The 15,339-nt window shown below is 40.9% G+C and overlaps 1 protein-coding gene across 1 annotated transcript in view; it reads right to left on the bottom strand.

Annotated features, from left to right (window-relative positions):
- ADAM23 (ADAM metallopeptidase domain 23) overlaps positions 1–14,361 on the bottom strand; it is a 144,337-nt gene extending 129,976 nt beyond the window's left edge. The window contains exon 1 of the mRNA XM_006082750.3: positions 14,149–14,361. The gene's annotated coding sequence lies outside the window, so the exon portion shown is untranslated. The remainder of the gene's footprint in view (positions 1–14,148) is intronic.
- Between the last annotated feature and the right edge of the window lie 978 nt (positions 14,362–15,339).

Here is a 15,339-nt window from a genome sequence, read left to right as displayed (position 1 = left end):
GTATGGTGTGTGCAGGAGGCAGCTGATCGATGTTTCTCTCTCATTGATGTTTCTAACTCTCTATCCCTCTCCATTCTTCTCTGTAAAAAAATCAATAAAATATATTTTAAAAAAAGAAAGTAGGGGCTCAAACAGATATATTTGTACATTCATGTTCATAGCAGCATTATTCACAATAGCCAAAATGTGGGACAACCCAACTGTCCATCAATGAATGAATGGGTAAACAAAATGTGGTATATACATACAATGGAATATTATTCAGTCTTAAAAAGGAAATTTTGATACATGATACAACATGGATGAACCTTGAAGATATGCTAAGTGAAATAAGCCAGTCACCAAAGGCCAATACTACATAATTCTGATTATATGAGGTACCTAACTAGTCAAATTCATAAAGGCAAAAAGTAGAATGGTGGGTGCAAGAGGCTGCGGAGAGGGGGACTGAAGAATTAGAATTTAATGAGTACAGTTTCAGTTGGAGAAGATGAAAACATTCTGGAGATGGATGGTGGTGATGGTTGCATAATAATGAAAATATACTTAATACCACAGAAATGTATACTTAAATGGTTAAAATAGGCCCTAGCCAGTTTTGCTCAGTGCATGGAGCATCTGCCTGCGGACTGAAGGGTCCTGGGTTTGATTTCAGTCAAGGGCACATGCCCGGGTTGCGGGCTCAGTCCCCAGTAGGAGGCAGCCAATCAATGATTCTCTCTCATCATTGACGTTTCTTTCCCTTCCTCTCTGATATCAATAAAAAAATGTATTTTTTAAAAAATGGTTAAAATGGTAAGTTTTATGTTATACATATTTTACTGCAAAAATATTTTTAAACATGCAAAAACTGAATTACTCATCCTTCTTTCTCTTAAACATTATTTTGTTTGTTTTATTCATCTAAAAATTAGTAAATCTCAACTTCCAGCAAAACATGTCCAAATACTCCTTTTGAGCAATTCTCTTTTAGAACTTCAGCTGATGCCCACCTTTCTGCGATCATCCTCTCCCCGTGAGGCCCAGAGGGTGCAGGACAATCTGTTTCCTCGGGTCTGACATACAGCCCCCTCCCAAACATCTGTGAAGACTCCTGTCACCCCCAGAAGCTTCTGTTCTTTGGCCTCAAACCATGTCCCTACTACCAAGAAGTAGGAAAGCACTGCTCTTCCTGGAAATAGAAACTGTGATCCTCAGAGTTCAATTTTCACCAGTAACCAAACTGTGATTAAGAGGGGAGGTGGGGGGGGAGTCACTCTGAATGAAATACGTGTCATTGAGCTGAAGAGTGATGTGGTCCAAGTTAGTATATAAATAGGCCATTCTGCCAGATGCATGTAAAACAGACTGGAACCCCAGGGACGGGAGTGGGACAAAAGCAGGGACAAGAGTTGGGAAGGTGTTTTCATTAAACTAGGGAGAGGTGATGGTAGATTAAACCAGGTTGGCAGCAGTGGAGACAGTGAGAAAGAGTCGGGTTCTAGGCAGCATTGAAGTGAGAACCAACAAGATTGGAAGTAACGCTTAAGATAAAGAAAATGGCCAGAGCAAGTGGAAAGATGATCTTCCATTTACTCAGATGGGAAAGAATGTGCTCAGGGCGGGTTGGGCTAGGAGATGTGAGAGTCAAGAGTTCTGCTTCGGACATGTCAGGTACCCAAGTGGAGATACGAGAGAAACAGTCAGATATGTAAGTCTGGGTATCAAGGGAGAGAGGATGCCCTCTGTGAAGAAACCAAGATTCTCAAGTGTCCCATCACAAACAAGTGTTTCTTGAAAGTAAGTCCAATAAGTGCATACACTTTAACACATTAGGGTGTTAAACCATGTTAGGGGATATCCAAGAACTCTAGAAAACTAAAATGGGAAAAAAAACAATTCAAGATCTGATAGGTAGACAGGATAGTTTATAAATATACTATTTGGGTAATTATCCTAAAATGAAACAGTAGATCTTAAAAGGATTAATGTTCCAAATAAAATAATAAGAGAAAAATATAAATGTGGTTTGTTAGGAAGGAAAGGAATAATAGTTAACTATTTTCAAAAAGTGTTTTACTCACCATTGCAAAGCCCAAAATAACAAGACAGCATCATCCCAATGTCCCTTTGGTTCTGAAGGGAACAGTGATTGTGTTTATGCTGCCCAACAGTGATAAATGCCTCTAACTGTAGTCTGAACATTCCACAGAGATGAAAGTTCATTGCTTTGGGCAGGGCAGACCACAATAATTAGCAAAGTAATTAACTAACTGTTCACTAATAGAGTTTACTAACTCTTTTTGCCATAATTTACGAGAGAAGGGGAGTCCGTGTACTAGGAACTCTTCTTGGTGAGGGCAGTTAAGATGCAATGCCCCAAATTTTACTTCCTGGTCATAGCATGTTCAATAAGATCCCAGTGTGTAAATAAGAAGAGAATTTTACTTCTGATATTTTTACCTGCTCTGTTCAGTGTTTCTGGCTGGGCGTCCTCCATGCTATTCCAATCGTCATGGTGTTATAACTGTTACACTGCATTCCAAAGCCAGAAAACTATCAATGGCAGATGAAAGTGTTTCTTGGGTTTTGTTTTGTTTGAAGAATTGTCAGGAGAAGGAAGAGAGGTGGGATATTTCTTATAGAAATGACCATATGAATATGTGCTCTTTACAGTATTGGGTGACACACTATGCCCACATTAGCAGTTAGCTCCACAAAGAAAACAGTTCACATTACAACTCACCAAAATGCCCCATTCCAAGCCTGCCCTGAGTGTCCTCATTATGGAAAAAGACTTAGGGAAAACTCCAATCCTCCCGGAGGAAAACACCATGCTGACAGACCACTGCCTCACCTTGGTGCAGAGGACTGTAGCTTCTAAAACATCTCACATCCTCAAGCATTCACTCCACTCTCATGGGCGGTGAAGCAATTCATTCATTGGCAGCCACAGAACCAGGAATACCCTGAGTCACACACCCCCCCCACCCACACACACACACGCACAAACATCCTCACCAGTACTTCTAAACTTATATTCGTTATTCCAGCTTCCTTTTTAATAAAACAACCCTTCATTCATGAAAGAGCAATTCACAACTTGGATTCCCTAGGCCTCTAGTCAGTAATGAATAGGAAACACTGAGTATTTCCCGTGTGCCAGGTACCACACTAGGTGATGCCATTTCAGTCAGGCACAGCCTCTGTCTGGGCACTATTATTACGTCCACATTATTGATAAGAAAGAGCTTAGAAAGGCTAGGTAACTTGCCCAAGTCTAAATAGCTGATATAAGCAGATCTGTCACACCCTGGACACGACTCCCCCACCATTCTTCCCCGCTATGTGGCAAAGGAGTTCATAAGTGAAGACAAAGACTATCTGACACTCTAAACAGCTTAGTGCACATCACGTTTATCCCACAAGTAAATGCCACTACTGCATCATTAAAATGCCAATTTCCTTGCGTTGCCCTGAAATAACAGCATGTCTGTGTAGAAACACTGGTTATCGCATGCGGACAAAAAAGTTTAGATTGGGTGTTAGTAAAAAAAATCAGAGGGTAAACTAACCAACTCTTTCTTATTCAATTCACCTTGTTTTAAAGAACTATTCATCAGGCTGCAGAAGCCTATATTAGAGAATATTTTTTCAAACAAAAGAAAAGTTTTTCTTGACTAGTCTAATGTCTGATAATTTGGAAACACCAAACGTGAACACTTTTTCAGAAAACAAGGAAGATGGGGAATCTGATAGAGGAAAAAGAAAATTAAGGAAGATCAACAAGGAAAGGTAAGCAGGTAAGCAAAGTATTGTAGAAAGGTCAGCATTTTAAACAAGATTATTTATCTGAAGTGCTCATTTAGGGGAGAAAAAAAAAGGAGACAAGAAAACCAAACAGTTGCGGAGGAAGGCCAGAGCCGTGTGGGTATGGTTGTGTAGCCATGGTGTAATCAGTTCACAGGTCCTTGTCATTGACAGAAAGGTATTTAAAATGGAGAGAAACAAGAGAAACTTCCCTTTTCAATCCATAGATGTGGTGTGATAAGAGAACAAGGAACCGGAAATCTACAGACCCAGGTCTGGTCATTCTGGTCATGCCAATAATTCCCGGAACCTGGACAAATGGACCTGGCCTCTTTGGACCTAGTTTTCTCACCTAGAACACATAAATAATGACCATCTAATAATTAAATGTGTGTTATTGCTGTGAGGATGTTGTATGATTATAGGTATAAAACTATTCAGGTTCACTGCAAAAGAAATACATCATATTGTTATTACCAGCATATTGCAGAATGAGTTGCAAGCTGATCTAATGCATTCACTGAGCTGAAAAAGGAAAGAGCAAGGAGACATAAGGTTGGGCACGCCTCTAGTGTTGATTCTTTTATATTATGAATGTTGTTAATGGAGCCATCTGCAATACAACTATTAAGTTTGGGAGTATATGGTATTAGCAGGCCTGTTTACAATTAAAAGATAGTATAAACCACCCAATTAAGTGATCCGGGCTACAACCAGATAGAGCAAATTCTTGAATATCCACACCAAGGGAACGGAAGCACTGGAGCAGAGACTGGGATTCAGCAGATGCTCAAAAATCAATGTCTTCGTGGCTCTGGCATGTTTTTTATGAAATGCCTCTAGGCATGCTTAGATTTGACTTCTAAAATTAATCTTCAGTCCCACTGAGGGCAGAAGGGGGTGGTCCAGGAGTTTGTGATTATCTTGTGCCTACTAGATAATCTCTCAGGATTAAAAACGTGCCAGGATGACCCCTTCAAGTGGACCCTGTCATGCAGATAAGAAAGAGGTGGACATCCCCAGCATTTGACCATAGATCCAAGCTAAAGAGCAGTCCAGTCACTGGTCATAGGGCCCTATTTACAATTCTGTCCATTGGTTTGCTTGAACTTAACTCTCTGTAATTAGTGTCTATCGACAGAGGAGATTATTTTAATTTCCATCCTTTTCATTTCTAAACAGAAAGCTTGGAGAGCGTTCAGCATTAAGGTAGAACTTGTTAACAAATAAATGTATTTCACAATAAAATGGAAAGTAGTGCCCTAATCCATTAACTTGTAATTTCCCAGATGCAGAAAGTAGCCTCTTGTCTACTCTTCAGCCAGAGAAGACACCTATATAACAGAACCTTCTTTGGAACATCAAGCCAATCCACAGGTTTGGCTCTGTCCCAGACGAGTGCCCGGAGATGGGAAATGCACCTCTCACGTTCCTCTATAAAAAGCAAACACTTTATCCTAATTTGTTATGAATGAACATGATTGATTTAACAGCTCATTATTCTGAGTAAAACATGATAACTGGGTCTATTCTTTTATAGTGGAGTTCCTCGCATTAGACTTGATTAAAATTGTCCTTAATTTATATAAATTCTAAATACAAAGACTCCTTTGTAAAAACTGCTAAAATCACAGGCTCAGTGGATGTGAATGAGTGAATTATGTGAATCAATGAGTCTTTCATAAGGTTAAAGGGTACCCACGTCACTTGTGAATTAAGTACTTTGTGCGAATAAAGCCTTATGATTATGTACATTTTTGAGAGGAATAAAATATTTTCATTCAGCAAACATATACTAGGAGCAATTAATTACTCAGGTCTTTAAGATGGAGACGACAAGATCTTCTGAAGCAGGAATTTAACCGTATTTTAATCCTAAAACAAAAGCCTAAGAACATATTACTGACAGGTTAGGCTGTTACCACTGATCACAAGGGACTCCCATAACTAGTCCTAGAGTGTGGACAGAAATGAATGGGATCATCCAGACAAAATTGCCTCCTTCCAGGCACTGACCTTTGGGTAAACAGGCCTGGAAAAGTGCTAAAAGGAGAACAATGTGTAGTATCCGGAGGGGAGCGGCAGCTTTTCCAGAGCGCTTCAGTCTCTCCTTCGCCCCACAAGTAAAATGCATCTAGCTGACATTATGCTTGTTGCGTGAGGATAAAGGGAGTCACGTGAGAAATAAGTGTTCCACGAAGATTAATCTGTCAGCAGTGGGACTGATGAACTGACAGCGAGGGAGAAACAACAGGCGATGACAAGAACACAATACAGAGAGAGAAGGAGGGATGGATTCAAGGGAGAAACGTCAAGGCTTAATAAGTGACTATTTATAGACAGAAGATGAAGGCGAGAAAAGAGTCAAAGACGACTCGGAAGGTTCACTCTCAGAGGGCTAGGAAAGCAGCGGTACCGCTGACAAAAAGGAGCAAGGCAGGAAGGACAGCTCTCATCCTGTCTGACTCCTTCAGAAGAGGGATGCCCCGAACCCTGGGCAATGCCAACAGGCAAGGGAGTGCTCCTGGGTTGCTTTTTGACTGGCTGTCGAGAGGACAGTGGCCTGATCTGTTAAGAAAAACAAAAACTGAGAATCAGTAAAGACAGCATGACACGAGTTGTTATATAGTCAGCCGGAATAAGTCAACCCATGAGCAGAGAGCAGAAAACGTGTAGGGATACACCCTGAAGCAAGACTTTCAACAGCACAGCTCAGCCTTGGACTGTTGGGAAGCAGGGAGGCAAGCAAATCAATCCAGGCTGAGATGATCACAAATGGTCCAGACTCCAGAGAGAGAAGAATCAAAGACCAGGGTCCAAACTCAAACACTTCCAGAGACCAGGCAAGTAACAAAAATGAAGAAGGGTGTTGGGTAACAAGGAGTGGAGGGGACTGAAGAAACGGCTCATGCTCACCCCCATATAAAAGGAGGGACAGTAGATGGGTTACTTCCACCCAAGATCATAGGCCCACTCTTCTGACTTTTCAAGAGAAATCATCCCACCCACATTCTCTACCATATATACTCTTTCATCTTCTTCTTCGAGCACTTGTCAATACCTGAAATCTTTGTGTTGTTGTTGCTCTTGTTGTGTTTATGGTCTGTCTCCTCCCACTAGAAGATCAATTCCCTGAGGAGCCACAGAATTGGCCATAAATCGATGCTCAATCAACAATGTGCTTACCTCCTGACTTCTCAGGATTTAACCATTTGATAGGGAATAAATCCAAACCCGTCATCTCTTACAGCCTTCACAACATTTCACATTCATTACCTGCCACTCCCAACTCTGCAGCAGGAGCTCTGCCAAGACTGGACCTGTGTTCAAATCCTGACTGATACTTACTAGCTGTTTGTCCTTTTGAAGACACTAACTATGAATCTCAACAGTTACATCTATAAACATGTACATGATTGGGTTTCCAGAGAAACTGGTTTTCTTTAATTGACTACAAATGTAACATTAATGCCCAATTCTTTTACATTTCCCACTCTTGGGTTTCTCCTTCTCACATTCACCACACCAAATACCTTACCACCTCCCAGCCTGCCAGAGCCCTTGCCTCTGACTCTGTGGGCCCCCTCCCAAAAATGTACCTCCTAATGGCTAGTTAGAACCAGCTCAATTGTTTCTTCCTCTGTGAGTCTTTCTTAGACTTTCCTAGGTGCCCACAACCTTCGGTTCTTGCAACTAGCAACTGCACTGACATGAACCATGCAGCAGCACCTGCCTCTTTCTGATGCCCATCAAGTTATGAGCAAAAGCAGGGACTAAGTGTTACTTCTCATCACTTTTACCAGAGTCCAGCATGGTGCCTGATTCAAAACAAGTATTCAATAAATGTTTGCTGACCCAAACAGAACTTAACCATTGACAGATACAAATCCAATTTACTAGGTACTATGTGAGTGGACACCTTGTGCTCCAGTGTTGCTCCAACACTGAGAAGTAGTAACCCATAGCAATGACAACAACTACCACATGGTCAGCTCTTGATTAGCCACATTAATTGGTGGTGGTGTCAGTTTTAGGGATAATCTAAGAACTGTTAGGGTGTGATTTATGCAGTGCTAAACAGACACACACACACAATTATCTCTCCTACTGATCAGTCAAATGCTTAACAGCAACTTGAGGCCCCTTTGAAGGTCAATTTGATTATAACATAAAATTGCACAGAAAGCACTGCACTCTTTCTAACATATGAGTGTTTAATCATCAATTCATTCAACAGATATTTACTGACAACCTACTATATGCCAGACATTACAAGTAAAACCACTACAAGCCTGAATTCTATAGACTGCAATTTTCTCCTAGATGCTCAGGAAGACCTAGAAAATTTCAGAAGGCTATTGAAGCCAAAACAAAAGTTTATATTGTCCTGTAACCTAATACTAGTAGTTGCCATTCTACCCATTCTGAGAAAGGACTCCGTGTGTCTTTCTGCTGTCCCACACCCAGAACAAGGGGGCAGCTGGCTTCTGCATGGTCCAGAATGTGGAGCTGGCCTTGTCCTGAAGTAAAGTAGCAAGTAATGATGATCATCATGATCTAAATTAATTCAAACATCTCTCTTCTCTCTCTTCAGCCTGGGGTGTTAGGGAGTAGGGGTGCTGAGAAAACAACTTTTGTTTTGCTGAGCTGCTGCATAAGCATTTTACAGTATGACAACTCTGCTCACACCCAAGGTCTAAACATTTAGATAAAGACTTTAGGATTCCCGCCATAAGTTCCCACTTGGCTTTTACACCTTTTTAAATAGTTGCTTAGAATTAAGCCTGAGAAAAGTTAGTAACCTCAGTCCAACCACTTATGAGTGATAGGGGCTGGCCACCCTGCTCTGTGTCTCCTGATGGCTCGGGACCTGGGATATGACCTGGGATGGAGGACTGCCCTTCCCCCAGCTCACTGCCTCCCCACCCCCATTCCTGCTTTGGGGATCTGTAATACATCTTTGTGTGAGTGTACTAAAACTGAAACTTCTATCAAAAATACCCTGTGGGTTTCACTTCCCCAAAGTGGGAGCTCAGAGGCTGAGGGAACTACCAGCCTACCAGGTGTGGGTGGCTTGTGCCCTCTCTTTCGGTAGGACATTGTCTACATATTCTTAATTCAAAACACCAGCTCTGTCTCTGCAGCACAGCAGATTAAGTAACAAAAGACTGAGCATAAACAGGCTAACTAGAGTCAAAAGAGATGACAGTCATCGTCCCCAGACCCTGTGTTATGTATGCACAGTGTACCTCATCCATCCCTTCTTACGTGAGAGAGAAAAGAATCCTAAGACAGTAGGATATAGGGCCAATAATTTTTGACTAAAGGAAAGTTTCAGGAAAGGTTTGAACAGGAGCAGAATATACCACCCCTGTCTCCATCTATGTAGCAGGAAGAGGAGGGTGACTAAAATTTTGAGAAACTTTTATCAGTGGAGAAGGCAGAGACTTAAATCTGCATAACAACCTTAACCTTGTTTATTGTGCTTTCCCTGTACCCTCCCACAACTGGTTCCCCACCTCCAAGATCTTGTCTTTAGCAGGAGATGTTATTTAAGGTGATGGCCTGGGCCGTTTTGAAGAGTTACTCCGTTTTCCTGAGCCTCTCCTATGTAACATGCTTTAAATTTCTGTTTGTTGTTCTCCTGTAACCTTACTTTTAACACAGTGTGTGTCTCAGACAAGTACCTAGTAGGGTAGAGAAAAAAATTATTTTTCCTCCCCCACAGATTAATTAACTTTCTTAGGAACAGACCTCAAAAAATTAGCTCAGATTAAATGAATGAGTGAATGAATCTAAATAGTTTTTCTCTCTTTTTAAATGTATGCTCCATTTTATTCATATATTGCATTAGTGGTTAATAAAATGCTTACGTTTAGTAACCATAAAAATTCCGTTTATGCTCATAAAAGCATCTACAAATGAAGAACACATGTCTTGGTAAAAAAGCAAAACTAAATTCTTCCATTTCAGACCCTAATACTTCTACATGGTAAACTGACATCCTAGCTAGTAAGAAAAATTTACAATAAATCATCAGAAAAGAAAATAAACTATAAAGAAACTTGAATTTGAATAAGCACCAAAAACCAGTAACTACTTAGAACGGAGGTGACCACATTCCCCCTCTGCTATGGACCATCTTGGTTTATGCCTATTGTTCTGGAATAATTATTAAGTGTGCCCTCTTTCATTCTCAAAAATGGAGTACTTTGGATAAATAGGTCATCTATCACCCTATCTGGAGATAAAAAGATTTTGATAGAGCCCAGCCAGTATTGCTCAGTGATTGAGCATCGACCCATGAACCAGGAGGTCAGGATTCAATTCCCAGACAGGGTACATGCCCGGGTTGTAGGCTCGATCCCCAGTAGGGGGGGTGCCAAACAATGATTCTCTCTCATCATTGATGTTTCTATCTCTCTCTCCCTCTTTCTTCCTCTCTCTGAAATCAATGAATGAAAACACATTTTTTTTAAAAAAAGAAAAAGATTCTGATAGAGTAGGCAGTTAGACAGGCATGAGCAGAGCAGGAACAACAGGCCAGATACAAAATGTCACCAGGGCAGAAAGTCCTGGGTACCTAGCAACAGGCAACACTGGAGAAAACAACTATTATAGGCTGGGACCTGACCCTCAGGGTGACTTTTTCTCCCCTAGTATGATGCTAGTCATCCAGTTTAGACTCCCTGAAAGGAGGAACAAGGGACCAGAGAACAGCCTCATACAACTTGCATACAAGTCCTTGCATGATCACTCCCTTAAGCATTAAGCATTAGGACAATGAGGTTCTAATCAGCATCAAATAATCTTAGGAACAAAACCTTGGGTCTATTAGCCACAGAAACAGAGTTTTGGTCAAACTAGAGATAATATCTAGGCCTCAACTGTGTTTTCGCTCCAAGCCCAGAAGAACAGCAAAACCAGACCAAGCAACACCATGGCTGGCTGGCAGCAGGACCAGATACAATGACAAATGACCCTCTACCCTAGTGTCCACCAATCAGTAGATACCATGACCCTAGTGTCCACCAATCCGTAGAAACCACGACCCTGAAAGGACACAATTGGAAGGCTAATAAACATTCTATTGAGATCCTCCGGAGACCTCACCTAAAATTTTCGCCTTTGCAAAACAAATAAAAATCCTAAAGATGAGGAGCACAGGGTGCGCTTGTGCGCTCTTTCTCTCTCTCTTTTTCTCACACACACACACACACACACACACACACACACACCCGCACTTTCTTTCTCAGGCAGTACCTTTGCTTTCTTTCTACCAAGTTCCAAGGGCCCTTCTTTTGCCTCTGTAACTTGTTTCCTAAGTCCATACAGCCCAGCTGGCTCCCTTCTTCAACCTCTGTGACTTTCTAAATAAACTTTCTCTTGCATCAGAGTTCTTTGCTCTGAATTCTTTCTTAGCCAAACTCAAGAACCGAGGTTTGACTCTAATATTTGCCATTAACAATTCCACAAGGAAAACCTTAAGGTCTTCAAAAACACTGGTAATATAGAGGTGTTTTGTATTTGCTTTGTACCATCTCCTCTTGAACTCACCAATTTTGAAAGAGTTAAACATTTTAACTTTCACAGCTGCAAAGTAATAAGGCCTGATCAACACTGAATATTTATGAAATAAATACAGAGCTCTGCCTTGCAACCTATATCTAGGACTTTACCTCTCCACCTCTACCCCCAACTATGAGAATCCAGGAGAATAGCACAGTGATTCAGCATTTCTCAGACATTCATTAAAATGTGCTTGAGTGCAATGAAATCAGGGAAGAAAAAAGGTACATGCTACAGAGATATTAAAATCAAAACTTATAAAATCAAAAATGGTGAAATTCTGTACTTCTTCTCTTACTGAAGTATTTGTAAAGTAGTGAAACTAACAAATTCTATCATCACTATTATTAGGCAAGTCACCCAGATATAAGCAGAAAGCATTAGAAACTCTTCTTGTCAACTAATTCAAGAGATGCTTAAAAACAGAAGTCAGGAGACATATGTAATACTCTTTGTAATAATTTAAGCAATAAAAAAAATTATAAAAAAAAGGAGAAGAAAAAAAAACAGAAGTAAAAGTAAAATCACAGAACACAAAGGGAAATTTCAGGGAATGTGCCACTTAAGAAGAACAGTTTATAACTGTATAGGAGCACTTTTTAGAATGTTGCTCATCTCATTTTTGTGTCTCCTGGAAAACATACTATGTCTTATTCCTCCTGGTACCCTTTTCCTCTTATCTCTGAATCTATGGCATAGTACCTTGCACATAGAAACATGCAACAAATGTTTATTGAATTAAACTAATTTTTAAAAAAGAAGAAAAGTGCTTTCAAATATAATTTCTCTGTAAACATCTTTTTACGATAAAAGAAGCCCAACTATCCTGGGGAATAAAAGTGGAGAGGTAGAAGCATTCCAACAGCAAGTATGAGTTGCACAGTGAAAAATCTATTCTTCAACCTGAGTGGTGGGTGAAGTTTTAACAAACCTATTATCATAGAAATTCAGACATATTGTAGTCAAACCATGCACTACCAACAAAGCAGCCACACCAGGTTAGACTATAAGACAGGCATTACTCATAGCCTCCAACACCCCCGTTACAAAGAAGTTCCACTGGAATTGCTTTCAAGTCTCAGCTCAAGAGGGCTTGGGCACTCTTTAAAATAGTCTTTGAGGCAGCTTTTATTTCTTCCTCCAATATCTTACGCAAAGGCACTGGAGTTTGAGAACTCGCCACTTAACCATAGAAGGTCTCTTTCATTAGGAAAGCCATAAAATGGGCCTCAAAGCATTCATGGAGACAGCGCTGGACTCTTCTACTGTAAAGACACCACCCACTCCTATGAACAAGACAAATGGGTAGACGTGATGCAGGAATCAACCCTTTCAGTGACATAGGAGCGGATGGGAAGAGGACTGCAAGATCAGAGACCCATTCATCTCAGCCAAGGTGGGTAGCAGCGACTTCATAATCTTGAGAAACAAAATTAACTTCTCCAATAATAACCAGTACGAAGGACGCGTTTTCTCAGAAACCTGACTTGTGAAACTTAAATATTCAGGCCTTTTGAATTTTTATATGAGCTGTTTTACAATCTTTGGACAGTTCCCTTCAAAGCCTTACATTTCTAACTCCCCATTTGATAAATAGTTACCATTTCCCTCTATTTTAGAAAACTAATAAAAATCATAATATAAACCACAGATACTTTTCTAAAGTTTTGGATGTTTAGACAGTTACTATTCCTTTCAACTAAACGGAGATAATCCAAAGGAAAGTATTTGACATACCAACTCAATTTTTTGCTCCTGATAAAGAGCAGAGGCACTGATAACCCAATGTGTTAATCTGTTGGGGTCCAAAATATTATGAACTCAAATAAATAGTATGCAAGGGAAAAAGTCCCTTAAAGTCTTTGGATGTCAAGCACCTCTACCTTCCCCACCTTCAGGGCCACTCTCTGAACCAACCTGAAAGAAAGTAAAAGCAACCACTTACAGTGGATGCAGGTAAAGTCTAAAGGATTATACTGAGCAAAACTGGTCGCTATATTGCACAAATGGTTTGTTTATAGTCACCAGTCTTTTTAAGTGTCAATGTCTTTACCTACTGAAAATATAAAGCAAAGTATTTTTCCTATTGATTCATTAAAGATAAAGAGAGAGAGAAGTTGCTTAAATTTAAATATTCAATTTCTATGTGAGTCTAGCCAAACAGCCTCATCTTACAACCTTCTGTGTCCAGACTGTAAAGCAGGGGTCCTCAAACTTTTTAAACAGGGGGCCAGTTCACTGTCCCTCAGACCTTTGGAGGGCCGGACTATAGTTTTAAAAAAAAACTATGAACAAATTCCTATGCACACTGCACATATCTTATTTTGAAGTAAAAAAACAAAACGGGAACGAATACAATATTTGTATTTGCATGTGGCCCGCGGGCCTTAGTTTGAGGACCCCTGCTGTAAAGCAATTGTCATCATGGGACGGGGAATGCTGCACCCTTACATGAAGCCTCACACTTGTAAGTCAGGATCATAAACACAGTCACTTTACTACTGTTCAGTGTCCAATGCACCTGAAAGATACAGGGACCACATGTCAGCTGCTACACTTATGAGGCCATTGAGAAAATTCCAATTCCAGTTTAGAGTCAGAGAAGAGAAAGAGCAATCCTCTTCCAGGACAGCCCAGGTGAATTCCCTCCAGTTTCTGCCCTATCGTGATAGTAATTGATTGCCTAATAAAATGCTTCAGTAAAATGTGTGAAATCAGACTCTGGCAGAACATCAAATCAAAAGCAGCTCCTTGTGGCAGCTACTTTTGCATACCCAGCGCCCTGCCTACCTTGTTATGCTTTTGCTGGTGCCTTGCCTTTGTGTCAAGAACATGGTAAGGGCTTTCGGAGTCTTGGTTGATGTAATAGACCAGTCTTGAAGGCAGTGTGATTTCTTTCTGCGTGACATTGCTGTGACTGGTGTTACTGCTGCTATTCTGTTGCAATGTGTTGTCTTCATCTGCCAGGACTCCCAATTTTTTTTCTGTAGTTTCATTCCAAAGCGGAGCTGGTTGGGGAGAAGGGGGCAGGAGGTACAAACATACACAAACACACATATATATATATACCCTATAAATTCATAAGTACCACAATGCATTTTTCCCATTGATGGCAAAAATAAAGTTTCCTATTGATAAGCACGTGAGAAGTGGACACACAGGAAAGCAAGTTATGGCAACAGTGAAGTGGCCTGGATAAGTTTAACAACCAATAAGGCTCATACAACAATGTGCTGTTGATTTTGCTTTATGTTTTGTATGTATAGTTCTAACCAGTCTCAAATCTAGACTTCTGCGTATGGGGAGGTGGGGGGACGGGCTGTGACCCTTCTCTGAGTCCACAGAAGCTCAAAGGGATTCTGACTCGGAGTTTCCCATCTAAGAGCCAAGGATGCTCCTAAGTTAACTCTAGCGCCGAGTTCATGTGAACTGACTCGTTTAACAAAAAGGACAATTCCCTTTTCTTCTAACTTGGAGATGAGCAAAACTCCTTTGCCATAGAGGGATGCAGGCGCTGGCAGCCTTCCAATTCCTTCTTATGCTCCTGCCAAGGCCATCTTTCTGCTTCCACTGATTTCCGATGGTATTGGACATTATATTATCTGAATTGTTCATGATCATGACAAGCATTTTGAGAAATTACAGACCCACGGTTTCTATCTCCAAAGTTTCTCTTCCCCACTTTGAGTCCAGCAGCAGGGAATAAACCCAGAAGGGACTTTGAGGAAACAACCCATTACCACTATTGCCATCACACCCTTCCGCATTCCCAGGCAGGCTCCACCACCCAAGAAGCAACTTGCTCCCTCGTTGCATTCCCCATCCACCGGGCTCCCCTCGGCCAAGGGGCACAGAGGGCACAGCACCCACTGGATACCTTCCAGTGGAACCGACAGGAATCGGAATGGGTTTTTAGTGAATCAACGCAAATGAAACTGCGAAAAGTGTAGTGGAATCTGAGAATAACTGGGGTCTGAGAAT

This window comes from Myotis lucifugus, unplaced genomic scaffold, assembly GCF_000147115.1.
Source record: "Myotis lucifugus unplaced genomic scaffold, Myoluc2.0 scaffold_3, whole genome shotgun sequence".
NCBI classification, from domain to species: Eukaryota; Metazoa; Chordata; class Mammalia; order Chiroptera; family Vespertilionidae; genus Myotis; species Myotis lucifugus.
This window is presented reverse-complemented; position numbering and strand designations above follow the sequence as displayed.